Genomic DNA, 15755 nt, shown 5'->3' with positions numbered 1-15755 from the left:
TTTGTGTGCTCTCCATATCCTCGATGACTTTTCTCTTTCTTTTTCTCCCACCCAACCAGGATCTCCCTCCTTCAGCTGGATCGTGAGGGGGCCACGAACGCTCTTTCCACAGCACAGAAAGCCAAGGCCCCTTCATCAGTTGTCTCCTGGGCACTCGTATCCAGAGCCTTCCAGAGGGCCCTGGGAAGGAAGGGCATTTTGGAAAAACATCCAGAAGAGGATGGAGAGAACTAATGGCTGATGCCATGGTCTCCCATTCAAATTGCCAGTTTGAAGCTTGCTCTCTCTCTCTCAAGCTGGTGTTTTGTTTGTTTGTTTGTTTCCCAAGTCTGGCTTTTAGGGTGAAAATATATTATTTTCAGGTAAATCCAGTTGCTTTGAAAAATTCCCTGCCTTGGATACGTGAAAAGGTAGTTTAGTTGGTGTGCTACTGAGTTAACATGTGAAATGGTTAAATTAATCCTTCCGTATGATGTCTGAATACGTTATTATAAGGTGCTTAGAGATTTGGCAGGCTAAGCCCCATCTTTCTTTCAAGATATTAAGAAAATAAATGTAAATGCAGGAAACACTGCATGTGAGGCATCTGCTGTCCAACTTTACAAGTTGAATGTCAGTGCAATATTTAGGTCACAAGGACAAAGCAAGGTCACAAAGTGCCTGCTGGGTTGCGTCTTCTGGAGAACCCAAAGGGACTTGAGACCAGACTACCTCCCAGTTGCCCAACTCTGCTGTCTTGGTTAAAACTCTTTTGTCTTACCAAGAATACTCTATCCAGCAAGACTGACATTTAAAATGGAAGGAGAGATAAAGAGTTTCCAAGACCGGCAAGGCTTAAAAGACTATGCAACCACCAAACCGACACTGCAGGAAATATTAAGGGGGGTCCTATAAAAGAGAAAAAATCCTAAGAATATCATTGAACAGAAATATAGAAACAATCTATAGACAGAAAGACTTCAAAGGCAACACGATGTCAATAAAAACCTATCTCTCAATAATCAGTCTCAATGTGAATGGCCTAAATGCGCCCATAAAACGACACAGGGTTGCAGATTGGATAAAACGACAGGACCCATCCATATGTTGTCTACAAGAGACCCATTTTGAACCTAAGGATACACCCAGACTGAAAGTGAAGGGATGGAGAAGCATCTTTCATGCCAATGGGCCTCAAAAGAAGGCCGGAGTAGCAATTCTCATATCAGATAAATTAGATTTTAAACTAAAGACTGTAGTCAGAGATACAGAAGGACACTACATAATTCTTAAAGGGACTATCCGCCAAGACGATGTAACAATTGTGAATATCTATGCCCCCAATATGGGAGCACCCAATTACATAAGAAAACTATTAATCAAGATAAAGAGTCATATTGATATGAATACAATAATAGTAGGAGATCTTAATACGCCTCTCTCAGAAATAGACAGATCATCGAGGCAGAAAATTAATAAAGAAATAAGAGCATTGAATGAAACATTGGACCAGATGGACCTCATCGACGTATATAGAACATTCCACCCTAAAACAACAGAATACTCATTCTTCTCAAGTGCACATGGAACCTTCTCCAGAATAGACCACATACTGGGTCACAAAGCAGGACTCAACCGATACCAAAAGACTGACATTATTCCCTGCATATTCTCCGATCACAATGCTTTGAAACTGGAGCTCAATCACAAGGAAAAGTTCAGAAGGAACTCAAACACCTGGAAGCTAAAGACCACCTTGCTTAAGAATGCTTGGATCAACCAGGAGATCAAAGACGAACTTAAACAATTCATGGAAACCAATGAGAATGAAGACACCTCGGTCCAAAACCTATGGGATACAGCAAAGGCGGTTCTAAGGGGGAAATACATAGCCATCCAAGCCTCCCTCAAAAACATTGAAAAATCCAGAATATACCAGCTGTCTCTACACCTTAAAGAACTGGAGAATCAACAACAAATCAAACCAACTCCACATGCAAGAAGGGAAATAATCAAGATTAGAGCAGAGATCAATGAGGTAGAAACGAGAGATACAGTAGAACGTATCAATGAAACTAGAAGCTGGTTTTTTGAAAGAATCAATAAGATCGATAAACCATTGGCCACACTAATCCAAAAGAAAAGAGAGAAAGCCCAAATTAATAAAATTATGAATGAAAAGGGAGAGATCACAACTAACACCAAGGAAATAGAAACAATCATCAGAAATTATTACCAACAGTTATATGCCAATAAGCTAAGCAACCTAGATGAAATGGATGCATTCCTGGAAAGCTACAAACTCCCAAAATTGAACCAGGAAGAAATTGACAACCTGAATAGACCGATATCTAGCAATGAGATTGAAGCAGTGATCAAAAACCTCCCAAAAAACAAGAGCCCAGGACCTGACGGATTCCCTGGGGAATTCTACCAAACTTTCAAAGAAGAAATAACACCAATTCTCCTGAAGCTGTTCCAAAAAATTGAAGCAGAAGGAAAACTTCCAGACTCTTTTTATGAAGCCAGCATTACCCTGATCCCCAAACCAGGCAAAGACCCTACCAAAAAAGAGAATTTCAGACCAATATCACTGATGAATATGGATGCAAAGATTCTCAACAAGATCCTAGCAAACAGGATCCAGCAGCACATTCAAAAGATTATCCACCATGACCAGGTGGGATTCATCCCTGGGTTGCAAGGTTGGTTCAACATTCGCAAATCAATCAGTGTGATAGAACACATCAATAAGAGAAGAGAGAAGAACCACATGGTCCTCTCAATTGATGCAGAAAAAGCATTTGACAAAATCCAGCATCCGTTCCTGATGAAAACGCTTCAAAGTATAGGGATAGAGGGAACATTCCTGAACTTCATAAAATCTATCTATGAAAGACCCACAGCAAATATCATCCTCAATGGGAAAAAGCTTGCAGCCTTCCCGTTGAGATCAGGAACACGACAAGGATGCCCACTCTCACCACTCTTGTTCAACATAGTATTAGAAGTTCTAGCAACAGCAATCAGACAACAAAGAGAAATAAAAGGTATCCAAATTGGCAAGGAAGAAGTCAAACTCTCTCTCTTCGCAGATGACATGATTCTTTATATGGAAAACCCCAAAGACTCCACCCCCAAACTACTAGAACTCATACAGCAATTCAGTAACGTGTCAGGATACAAAGTCAATGTACAGAAATCAGTGGCTTTTTTATACACCAACAATGAAAATACAGAAAGGGAAATTAGAGAATCGATTCCATTTACTATAGCACCAAGAACCATAAGATACCTGGGCATAAACCTAACCAAAGAAGTAAAGGACCTATACTCGAGGAACTACAGAACACTCATGAAAGAAATTGAAGAAGACACAAAAAGATGGAAGACTGTTCCATGCTCTTGGATTGGAAGAATAAACATTGTTAAAATGTCTATACTGCCTAGAGCAATCTATACTTTTAATGCCATTCCGATCAAAATTCCACCGATATTTTTCAAAGAGCTGGAGCAAATAATCCTAAAATTTGTATGGAGCCAGAAGAGACCCCGAATTGCTAAGGAAATGTTGAAAAACAAAAACAAAACTGGCGGCATCACGTTACCCGATTTCAAGCTTTACTACAAAGCTGTGATCACCAAGACAGCGTGGTACTGGCATAAAAACAGACACATAGACCAGTGGAACAGAGTGGAGAGCCCAGATATGGACCCTCAACTCTATGGTCAAATAATCTTCGACAAAACAGGAAAAAATATTCAATGGAAAAAAGACAGTCTCTTCAATAAATGGTGCTGGGAAAACTGGACAGCGATATGTAGAAGAATGAAACTCGACCATTCTCTTACACCGTACACAAAGATAAACTCGAAATGGATAAAAGACCTCAACGTGAGACAGGAATCTATCAGAATCCTAGAGGAGAACATAGGCAGTAACCTCTTCGATATTGAAAAGTTGCCACAGCAACTTTTTTCAAGATATGTCTCCAAAGGCCAAGGAAACAAAAGCAAAAATGAACTTTTGGGACTTCCTCAAGATCAAAAGCTTCTGCACAGCAAAGGAAACAGTCAACAAAACAAAGAGGCAACCCACGGAATGGGAGAAGATATTTGCAAATGACAGTACAGACAAAAGGTTGATATCCAGGATCTATAAAGAACTCCTCAAACTCAACACACACAAAACAGATAATCATATCAAAAAATGGGCAGAAGATATGAACAGAAACTTCTCCAACGAAGACATACAAATGGCTATCAGACACATGAAAAAATGTTCATCATCACTAGCCATCAGGGAGATTCAAATTAAAACCACATTGAGATACCACCTGACACCAGTTAGAATGGCCAAAATTAGCAAGACAGGAAACAACGTGTGTTGGAGAGGATGTGGAGAAAGAGGAACCCTCTTACACTGCTGGTGGGAATGCAAGTTAGTGCAGCCACTTTGGAGAACAGTGTGGAGATTCCTGAAGAAATTAAAAATAGAGCTTCCCTATGACCCTGCAATTGCACTGCTGGGTATTTACCCCAAAGATACAGATGTAGTGAAAAGAAGGGCCATTTGTACCCCAATGTTTATTGCAGCAATGGCTACGGTCGCCAAACTGTGGAAAGAACCAAGATGCCCTTCAACGGATGAATGGATAAGGAAGATGTGGTCCATATACACAATGGAGTATTATGCCTCCATCAGAAAGGACGAATACCCAACTTTTGTAGCAACATGGACGGGACTGGAAGAAATTATGCTGAGCGAAATAAGTCAAGCAGAGAGAGTCAAGTATCATATGGTCTCACTTATTTGTGGAGCATAACAAATAACATGGAGGACATGGGGAGATGGAGAGGAGAGGGAGTTGAGGGAAACTGGAAGGGGAGATGAACCATGAGAGACTATGGACTCTGAAAAACAACTAGAGGGTTATGAAGGGGAGGCGGGGGAGTGGGGGGGTTGGGAGGTTGAGGGACCAGGTGGTGGGTAATGAGGAGGGCACGTACTGCATGGAGCACTGGGTGTGATGCCAAAACAATGAACACTGTTATGCTGTAAATAAACAAATAAAAATTAAAAAAAAAAAAACTCTTTTGTCTTCTAACAAAGACAAACTTGACCTAGTTTGAACCAAGAGGGGGATGTGTGAAAAGGTTACAGGGTGTTTCATGGAATCCAGAGGCAGTGGGATGTCTCAAGGCGCACAGAAATAGGAACTGAAAGGAAATCGGGGATCCAGGCTGTACTATTTATTACTTGCTCTGTTCTTCCCTGGGTTCACCATTCACGCTGCTTTCCCACTCTTCTCTGAAGGTCGGCTTCCTCTGCCGCTGCTTTCACTACGGGGAAGGTAGTCAAACCAACTCCTGAGTTTTGAGATGTCCCTTAATGCCATCCCACACAGAGGAAGCAGCCACCTCTGCATCTGAAGTTTGTTCTGGCCACCCTATGGCTAAGCACCCCTGCACTCGCGCTTGTCCTGTTCACACGGCTTGTCTCCATTTTCTTTGTTCTTTTCTCAAAGCATCCTGTTCTTGTCGTGCGAGTTCCGTTCTTTTTGCATCTCACTTAAGATATTAATATTAGATGTTTGGATATTAGATGTTTGCACTGTGCATTTATTTGATTTTCCCTCTTCTTTTGTATTCCTTTAATTATCTTCTTTTTCAGTGTCAGCTTATTGTGTTTCATTCTGTTTATTCCGAGGTCTGGTTAACCCTGCTCCTCTACTTAGAATTGCTGGTAAGGAGAGAGACTTGATTTGTTTCCGGGTTGCTGGGTGGGTTTTCTCTGCATTGAATGTACATGTCTGTTTCTCTGCTCTTTCATAAATAGAATGATTGGGACATTTGGAGACACGAACAAGCCTCTACCATTGGCAGGCTTCAGATTAGAACAAGCAAAGGAGGAGTTGGCAAGGTGGGGTGCTGTGTTTTGTGGCTAGGATGGCCACCAGGTGCAACGGACAGCTCTTTACCCAGAAGCACGGCATCCTCCCCTAATTCTCCTTATGCTGGGCCCACTTTCATTTTGCCTGTAGGTAAAGCACTGAGCCACCTTCCTAGGGGTGGTAGAGAGGAGAGGGGAGGGAAGCATGGAGAAGCAATTGGCGTGGTCATTTAGTAAATAGAACTTTGTACCTGTTAACTGACTTTGGAGCATTCCCAGATTTCTGCAGTAGATGCCTGGGTTGTCTGGGCTGATGCTCCCTCACTCCTTCAAACTCTTTGCTTCCGAACCCCCTCTCTGCCCCAGGTATTTGCTGACATATCCTGTCTGCTGATGATTCTCCCACAGACTTATTTCTATACATTTCCTTGGAGTCTCAGAAGGGAATGGAAACCAATACTTTGCTCATTCTGCCATCTTGAGCAGGAATTACTGAATCTGAATTTCTTGTTCCAAGAGAGAAAATCCAATTGGTCCACCTAGGGGATGGGTCCAACGCTGTTCCAACAAATGGTATGGGAAGTTTTCATGGTTGCTAAGGGTGACTATGTGGTGGGGGGAAGCAACTCCCCAAGGCAGTCACTATGCCCTTAATTTTAAGAATTTAGATTTTTGTTGTTATGCTTTGTAGGCTCTTTGTTCCCTGCCTCAGTCCAACAGAGTCCAGTCTCATGGAACTCCCTCGTCGTAGCCCGAAGCACACCTAGGTCTACTGGTGAGCTGGTAAGTGTTCAACAGCTGGCTCTCTTGGGGGAAAACTCCTGATTTGCAGCATTTTCTAATTTCTGTGGTGGACCTACTCCCACCATGGCTGATTTCAAGCCTTCTGACATTATTGAGCATAGAGTTGGGGAGACATGAACGAAATTGACGGTCACAAGTGTGTGCAAGCCACCTTAGGACCAATTACATAGTCTCACCCGAAGCATGGCCAGCCAACAGAGTTGGTTGAATTCATTAAGATTCTTCGGCTGCAAGGAACAGAACACAAACACAGGTAGATGAAGCAGAAAGAGAAATTTATCAGAAAGAACCCAGAGTAAATCATGGAATTCAAGCAAGCTCTGAATGCCCAGAACTAGAGAAAGCCCAAGGTTGCTCTCGTGACCTCAGAAGCAGGCTTTGCTGGACTTTCTCTCAGGGTTCTGCCATTTTTAGACTCGATTTCTATTCCCAGTTTCTGATTCTTGTTGAAATTCCTTAGAGAGAACCTGGTTGCCCTCAAGTTAGGTGTCCTCACCTGGGGAAATGTAACATTAATCTGATTTCAGTGACGGTTTAGTGAAAATATGACTTCTAGGGAAAAGGACTCACACAACGTGTAAGATTCGGTGCAGAATGAAAATGTAGACCCCTTTGTCTGAAAGCTGTTAAGAATTTCTAGATGGTACAGTGAAGAATTAAACCAAGCATAGGGCCCTTTTAAATGCAGGACCCTGTATGACTGCCCAGGTCATATCCCCTTAAAGCTGGCTCTGGCTGAGGGGCTCTCGGCTGTTGTCCGATTATGATGTCTGTCTGGGTTCTTTTCTGAATTGCTCACTTGGGGATGTTGTAAGGCAGGTCCATAGAGAAGCCAGGTGGCAAAAGATTGAGTCTTGCCAGTCACCACCTGAGGGAGTTTGGAAGCAATTAACCCTACTTCCTGCATCCCTGCCCATCCCCCATCCCAGCAAGCCTTCAGATGACACCGCAGACCTGAATGACACTTTCAGCTTCCTGAGAGACCTTCAGGCAGAGGCACCTAGCTAATCCACGCCTGGATTTCTAACATACGGAAGGTGTGAAATAAGAAGTGTTTGTTGTTTTAAGCCACCAACCTTTTGAAGCTACCTTGTCACCCTGCAAGAGATGACGACTATAGTATTATTCATTTATTCATTACTTTTGACCTATTGAAATGTATTATAACTTACACATGGGTGGTTGCGTGAATTTATATACTATGTTATCTAGCTGTAACTAACTTCATCCTTGCAAAAAAAAAAAAATGGACGAGTGATTTAAAAACATTTCTGCAAAGAAACTGGAGATTGGAGTTAATGCTGATCATTCAAAGAAACTAACCCCAAGGAAATGGCTCTTTATCGGACACAGTTTAAGGAGGAAAATAACAAGGCCAAACAGATCTGTCAAGATAATGACCAAAAAGGCCAAAGTTTTTGAAATGGCTTTACATTCACTTGAAATATTAGTAGCTGATCATAGTAGTACATGCATAAAAATTATAAAAAAGTAAATGTTTATAATTGGTGCATGCTTAGAAAAACTGATGGGTTGCATGATCAAAACAGATGGGTGACGGCTGTGTCTGCATGTGGAATGGGGTTCAGGGAGAGCACCAGTCCCCTGTTCCGAGGCTACCTGATGATGACACCATCATTGCAAAGGAGGACAGGGGTCAGGTGGGCCAGGTACAGACTTGGACAGCAATTTAGAGTGAAAGACCACTTAAAATAACCAGGAGACTGAAAAGCACTTCATGACAATAGGGACTAGACACAGTCACACTAGATCACAGTGACATGTGATCTCACAGTGACTTTTTATTGGATAGTAAAGAGAAGAATAATTCCAGAAGACTGGAAATCCAGGGGAACACTCCAATTATACATGCCGTTTAAAAAATAATTTGGGTCGTGATATAGTAGTCATTCAGAGAAGTATTTTAAACATATATGTACAGTTTAACAAATCAAACCTATTGTAACTGCCCGCCTGAGTCAAGAATCAGAATGTTGCTGGCAGTCTGGAAGCTCCCAGGTAACTTTCCAATTACGTCCTTCTCCCCATACCCCAGAAGGGACTCCTGTCTGACTTCTGTGATCATTCTTTCTTGGCTTTCCTTGATAGTTTTACCACTTCGGCATGGGTCCATAAACAATATGGTTTGATTTTACCTGTCCTTATGAATGAAAATTTTACACGAGTGGAAATCATTCTGCATTGCATCCTTTTGTCTTTTATCTTCTCTTCAACACTGTTCAAGAGTAATTTGTACTACAAAATCTACATCTATCTATAGATATTTGGTCATCATTTTATGAATATCCTTGTTGTTTATCCAACAAGGATATCATAAGCAATTTTTTAGTTATCATAAGCAATTCTGCCTTAGACATTCTGGTACATGTATCCTTGTGTACTCAAACATGAGTTTCTTTAGGACCATGTACTTTGGAAGTACAGAGTTATAAGCTGTGTATATCTTCAAATGTATTGGATAAGACCAAACTGTTTTCCAAAGCAGTTATACTAATTAATACTTATATTTATATATACTTATATACAATTTATATTTATATTCTGCTCCACCATGTTTAAGACTTTTCATTTTTTTACATTATTTTAATACTTGGTATTATCAAACTTTCAAATTCTTGCCAATCTGGTGGGTGTGTGGTGCTATCTCTTTGTGGTTTTAATTTGCATTTCCCTCGTTAGCAATAAAATGCTTTTACACTTATGTATTGGCCACTTGGATTTCTTCTTTGGTTATTTGTTTGATTTTGCCCATTTTTCTATTGAATTGCTTTTCTCTTACTGATACAGAGTAGTTTTTTTTAAATATATTTTCAATTTATTGTCACTCATATATTACAAATATGATAACATAAATATTTACATCTTTTTCCCACTTACAATGTGACCTCTTATTATTTTTATTGAATCCTTTGATGAATACAAGTTCTTAATTTTAATGTAGTCTAATTCATGTATCTTTCATTTTTGAATTTTGTTTAAGAAGACATTGCATCTGTTTCTTACATGAAAATATTCTGTATTATTATCTAAAAGTTTATAATTTCACCTTTTGCATTTAGATCTCTAGTCTACCTGGGATTCTTCACTGAAAAGATATTCCTCTCACTGATCTGCCATGCACCTCTTTCATATATCAAGTGTCCAAACATATGCATACCCTTTTTCTGTTCTATTTTGCTTCATTAGGTCATTTGCCCATCCCTATGCCAATACCACACTATCTCTGCTATAATTTAAAACAAATCTGGTGTCTGGTAGAGCAAGTCTGTCTACTTCATTCTTTTCTTCAAAAGGGTCAGATAGTCTTTGTGTTGACATCAAAGTTTTAGAATCAACTTCTCAAATTTTACCAAAACCCTTGCTAGAATTTTGGCTAGGATTAGGATTACATGAAATCCATGAATCAATTTGGGGAAAATTAGTATCTTTCCAACTTTCCAGTATTGGATCTTGAATACTATCCATGAATATGGTATATTTCTCAATTTGTTTAAGCTTTCTTTAATCTTTCTCAATACGGTTTTGACATTTTGTCTATGCAGGTCTTCCATAGGTTAAAAATTATTTATATTAATTGCTTCATATGTCTTGTATATTTTTTTGCTGATTTATAGAAATACAACTGAGTTTTATATATTGCTAATGTATCTGGCTATGTTGGTAAAGTCCCTTATCAATTCTAGTAAGTTATCTATAGGAGGTTATTTTAGATTTCCTATGAGCATATTCTTAAAATTTTTTTTTCTTGTCCTTGCCTTAGTGCACTGACTTGGGTTTCCAGTAACATTTAATGTTATAATTTTTTTATGCATATATCATATACCTTTGTGATACTGTAAGCTCAACAAGGAATAAATCATTGTAACCGGGGTATTCAATAGGCATTTGTTGAATAAATAATTGAATGAATGAACTATTCTATCATCCAGATGGCTCATCATAACAGAAACCATAGGTGGCCAAGGGGACAGGGGACAAGTTCAAAAACTGGGTTAAAAATTAAAATCAGAACCAACAGGACAGAATAACTCCTGGAGAACAAGATGAAGGTGCAGAGTACATGGATTAGCTTAGTCAAGGACCCGAGCTGGGTATAGAAAGAGGGACAATAACTGATTTTCTTAAGCTTCTGGTACAGTGCTAGATACTCTTAAAATTCATAATTCTCTTCCTTAAACAAATTGTGTTTTTTGTTTTATTTTGTTTTGAGTGTGTCATTGTGCTTCTATTCCTCTTAGTTTAAAGCCTGAACCTTATATGATCTTTTCCCTGACCACCTCTCCAACTCTGGTCTGACCATGACCATCTTCCCTCCTCCCTCCCCCGGCACCCCTTTTTGTGTTCCAATCACTCTGGTTTCTTTCTAGGTTCCAGAAAACTCCAACCTTCCTCTCTTATTTGTGCTTTGCCTATCTATTCTTTCTACCTAGAACATGCTTCCCACTATCCATCCTCTGGCTGGCCATGCCTGCTTCTTTATCAGGTCTCTCCTCCAGTGTTAACTCTCTTAGGCAAGCCTATCCTAATTTCACCATGTATTTTAGCTCCCCATGAAATATACTCTTAAAGCCCCTATACTTTTCCTTAAAGGTTCTTACCAAAATAGCAATTTTATTCCTGTGTTATTATTTGACTAACATCTCCCAATTAGACTGTAAATTCCAAAAGAGAGGTAGCTGTGTCTAGCTTGCTCACTGATGCCTTCCCCAGCACTGGCCTGTGTCTGACACACACAAGGCAGGTAATAGTCACTTGCTCGACTAAAATGTGTAGATCTTCAGTCTTGGCTTTCTTTTATGTCACTGCCCCTGTGTCCTTCCCCTTTCTCTCTAGTGCCCTCAGATGCTCCCCCCTTGCTCCCACAGTCCCATGCCCTTGGTTCTATGATGCTGCTTAACCACGTGGAACCCTATGTACCCTGATCTCTGGACTGGTCTTATTAAGCTCACCTTGTACTCTCAGCTCCTGCCCAGATGTCCAGCCCATAATAGGCACCAACATATACTAGCTTGAGTAAATGAACAAATGCAAAGGAATAAGGAATAATGAATAAATTGTGTATGTGTATACAAAACGTATTTGAGAGTTTCTGACCATGGGGCAGTCTCTGCAATGAAGATAACTGATTGCATGTTCTTCATGATAATGAGTCATTAATCTCCTGTTGAGAGAACCCAAGATAGAAACACCTTACATTGACTTGCTGTCGGTAGTGAATACTGTTACAGAGAGGATCTGGGTAGCGTATGCATGTGTGGATGCGTATGTAAGATAATATATATATATTTTTTTCTTTCTAAAAAAACTTACAAAAATAAAGAAAATGTCAAAGCCTTTTAAAGGGCGCGATCACGCTGAGTAATACAACCCTTCCTTGATTTTTACATTATTTCAGTAGGAGATGTTTTTATGGCTCTTGCTAAAAATAAAAGACATTTCAGAGTTTCTCAGTAAATGAAGCTTTGCAGACTTTTCAGTTTTGTTGTTTCCCCTAAAATTAATATAATTAATTAAAACCCAATGTTATTCTGATTTACAATCTGTGAGTCAATGAGTCACAGACTCTTATGCTAATGGGGCAGCTCAGCTTTCTGAGCTCTTTACAAAGATGCCTTGAACAGGGGTGACAAGCCAGAGAGACCCAGAAAGAAGGACTTTTCCAACCAGGCCATGGCATATTTGTATTGCGTTAGGAATGGAGGAGTCTGAGAATAATTTGGAAAGACAACTGCTTTTATCAAGTGTAAGAAATTAGTTTAACTGAATTTAAATGTAATTACAGGAGCAGCTGGTGAAGGCTAATTTCTGTTCAGTCTGGTTTCTCAGGAACTGCACCCCCATTCTGTTCTCTGGGAAAGGATCAAGTTGCAAGCTTTACACCACTGACACCAACCCTTAGAGGCTGGTCTTGGTCTAGGTCAGTGCTAGGAGCCACAGAGGAGGGAGATGACCTCTCTCCTGGTATCCACCTGCGCTGGCTCCTCCCCCTTCCTTTGAAGAGAGACCGGCGGCCAGGTGTGAGTATCACGTTGGCGGTACTTTTAAAGGCTCAGATTCCACCAGGGTCCATTCTGATGGGATCTCTGTCTAGATGGCACCTGGGCTAGCATCCAGGTGTTTTAGCTGCTTCTCCTGGTTCAAGATGGTGCATCCCATGTGATGAGGAAAACTGTTGACTTCAAGAACTGGAAAGTCCTTAAAAATGTTATCTACCTTGGGCAGATTGCTCCTGTCACACATTGAGAGTAGAGAGCCTGAGGAGGGTGTGGTGACTGCCTGTCCAGTGTTATTGCCGACACTCCACACTGTACAACCACACCTCAAAAATGTCAGGGTCGTGAGATTGCCCCGCCGTGGGCTCCACTCTCAGTGGGGAGGCTGCTTGTCCCTTTTCCTCTGCAACTCCCACTCCCCGCCCCCCGCCCCGCGTGTGCACATATGTGCTCTCTCTCTCTCAAATAAATAAATATTTAAAAGATATGGGGACCACCTGGTTGGCTCAGTTTGTTAAGCGTCTGCCTTCAGCTCAGGTCATGATCTCAGGGTCCTGGGATCGAGCCCCACATCCGGTTCCCCATTCAGCCAGACATCTGCTTCTCCCTGTCCCTATCCCCCGTTCATGCTCTCTCCCTTGTTCTCAAAGAACTAAATACAATCTTAAAAAAATAGAAAAAATATGGAATGTGTAAACCTTCTCTGTCATTTACACCCCCATATAAAGGAATTTATAGGATTATTAGTAGGAGAAGGAATTGTCACAGATAGACGAGAAGAGAGAGGTAAGGAAACCGGAAAAGGGAGCTTTGGTGGAAGCTGAGTGAAGAAAGAGAGAAGGCGGGGCATCCAGGCAAACGTTGCCCAGGCAGGTCGTCCAGCCGGTCCTGCTCCTGGGCTCAGATCAAGTTAGCCTCCAGGTGTAGGAGGCCCACGGAGCCACACTTCCCTTGGCCTTACAAGGCTCCAGCTCTGAACTGCTGCCCTGGCAGCCGGGCCTGGGACTTCCTGTCATGTGGGCAACCTCCCCTGGAGCCTCCACCTGTTAGAAATGTCACGTAAGGCTTCTCTCTCAAGGGTCCCCCAATGACAGCATTGGCCCCAGGCCAGGAGGGCCCAAAGGGATTGCGGAGCTGCCCATTGCTCAGAAGGTGCCCATCCAACCAGTGGCACCTGCCCCACATTGTCGTGGTCCTTGCCCGGCTCTGAAGTCAGACAACACTCTCCCAGGCCATCACCCCATCGCCCCTTCTCCACCTCATCCTGGCTTGTCAGCATGTCAGTCCCTCTTCCGCTTGCTACCTATAATTAGGTTGTTAACCTCGGGCCTCAGTCGGCCTTGACACTCCAGACAGCCGGAGGTGTGCTTGCAAAAAACAACGGACAGATCCCACAAGACTGGCATCAAAGCTGAAGTTCCCAGTCTCATTCTCGAAGGTCCGTCCCTACAGCCTGGAATTCAGATCAGGTGAAATTCATGATTCCGTTTACCGGGACTCGACCATCCTTTTTCTCTGCCGTGATTTCTGAAATGATGGGCAGGGTTTGGAGGAGAAAAGGGGCCCCAGACGGCCTGCAGACGCGAGTAGACATTAGCAAGATCTGTAGGGGGCGGTGAGTCTCATCACATGTGCACGGCGCCCACCGCACGTGGCTCCTGAAGGGGGGCCTGCCGAGGGCCTACAGAGTCGTCCTCCTGTTCTCCAGCTTCGGGCTCCTGAGGAGGGGCCGTGGGGCTGTGGTCTTGCCTCCTGGAAAGTGGCTCAGCTGTTAGGCAGCTTATGGAGGTCCTTAGTGTCCTGGTTCAAACCAGCCAGCCCGAAGCCCCAGCTAGAAGACCTTGCGTCTTCCATCAGACAGTCTGCTCACTCCCGTCTCCACAGCAAACCTGCTCCTTTCCAGACTATTATTCTTATATGAGATTGTCTTCCAGATCAGCTCATTTCGTTCGACCCCTGCCAACGGTCTCATGATGACAAGTCACACCAGGAAGACAGAGAACAGTGAGCAGGTGCGAGCTTACCACCGCCCACAGCCCCACAGCAAGGCTCCTGGGCTCAGCAGGAGTTACAGCCGGTCAGCAAGCCTCAACTTCAGCCCTCGAAGACCCGCAGGCAGCCAAGCTCCTGCGCGGGATAGGACAGGAGGAGCCCTTTAGGACCAGACAAGAAAGAATTTTGTTTTCTGACCATTGCCTTGCAGCTCAGCCCACGTGAGGGCTGTTCACTGAGGTGTCTCGGCCAGGTGGTAGATTTCTCCCGTTGTCCTGTAACTTGGCTTGAAGCAGAAGATGACCCATGTCACCTGGCGCCCTGATAACAGAGAGCAAATTCCAGCAAAAAGTGCCCATGCCTGGGCTGGCCATTCCCGTGCCCAGCAGGCAGCTCCCTGCCATCTGGCTACCTTAGAGGGACCACAGCCGCTCTGCTCCTTGCCCACCTGGCTTCAGCTGCCTCCCAACCCCAGTGACAGGGACAGCGTGGCCAACACTGGGCACAAACCAGCCTCCGATTTACCTGCTCTCCTGCTCTGGGGACCGGGGACCAGGTCCCCTCATGCTGTTGTGCCCTAGTTTTCCACAGAGTTGATGCCCCATCCCTTCAGGTAAGCGATCCTCCAACCTTATTTGCAAATACTGAAAACTCCAAAGCTCAAATGCATTTGTGGCATTCAGAGCACTAACATCGGTCAGGGGACTTCAGTAAAGATTTCCTAAGGCATTAAGAGTAGACAGTAAGTGTTGGATAGACGGGAATTACAGGAGGGAAAGTATACATATGGACATGGTGATGGTCTCTTGTTTGAATATAATGTTACAAAGAGGAGGTCCAGAAAGAAGTCACGCAGACGACCCGGACAGCAAATGGCCTGTCACAATTTTACCATGTTTCTTAAAAGGGGGTTTTAAAAGAGTGGTATTTTGGGATACTCTTACAAAACTACCACTTTATTTATTAGTTTATTTACACAATGACTCATTTCCAGAGTGGGTTATTACAAGAATACATGTGATACAATGTAAAAGTTTGGAGAGATACACGGGAAGTCAGAGATTGCACGTTTA

Source organism: Meles meles, chromosome 17 (genome assembly GCF_922984935.1).
Source record: "Meles meles chromosome 17, mMelMel3.1 paternal haplotype, whole genome shotgun sequence".
Taxonomy (NCBI): Eukaryota; Metazoa; Chordata; class Mammalia; order Carnivora; family Mustelidae; genus Meles; species Meles meles.
Note: the sequence above shows the minus strand (reverse complement) of the source record.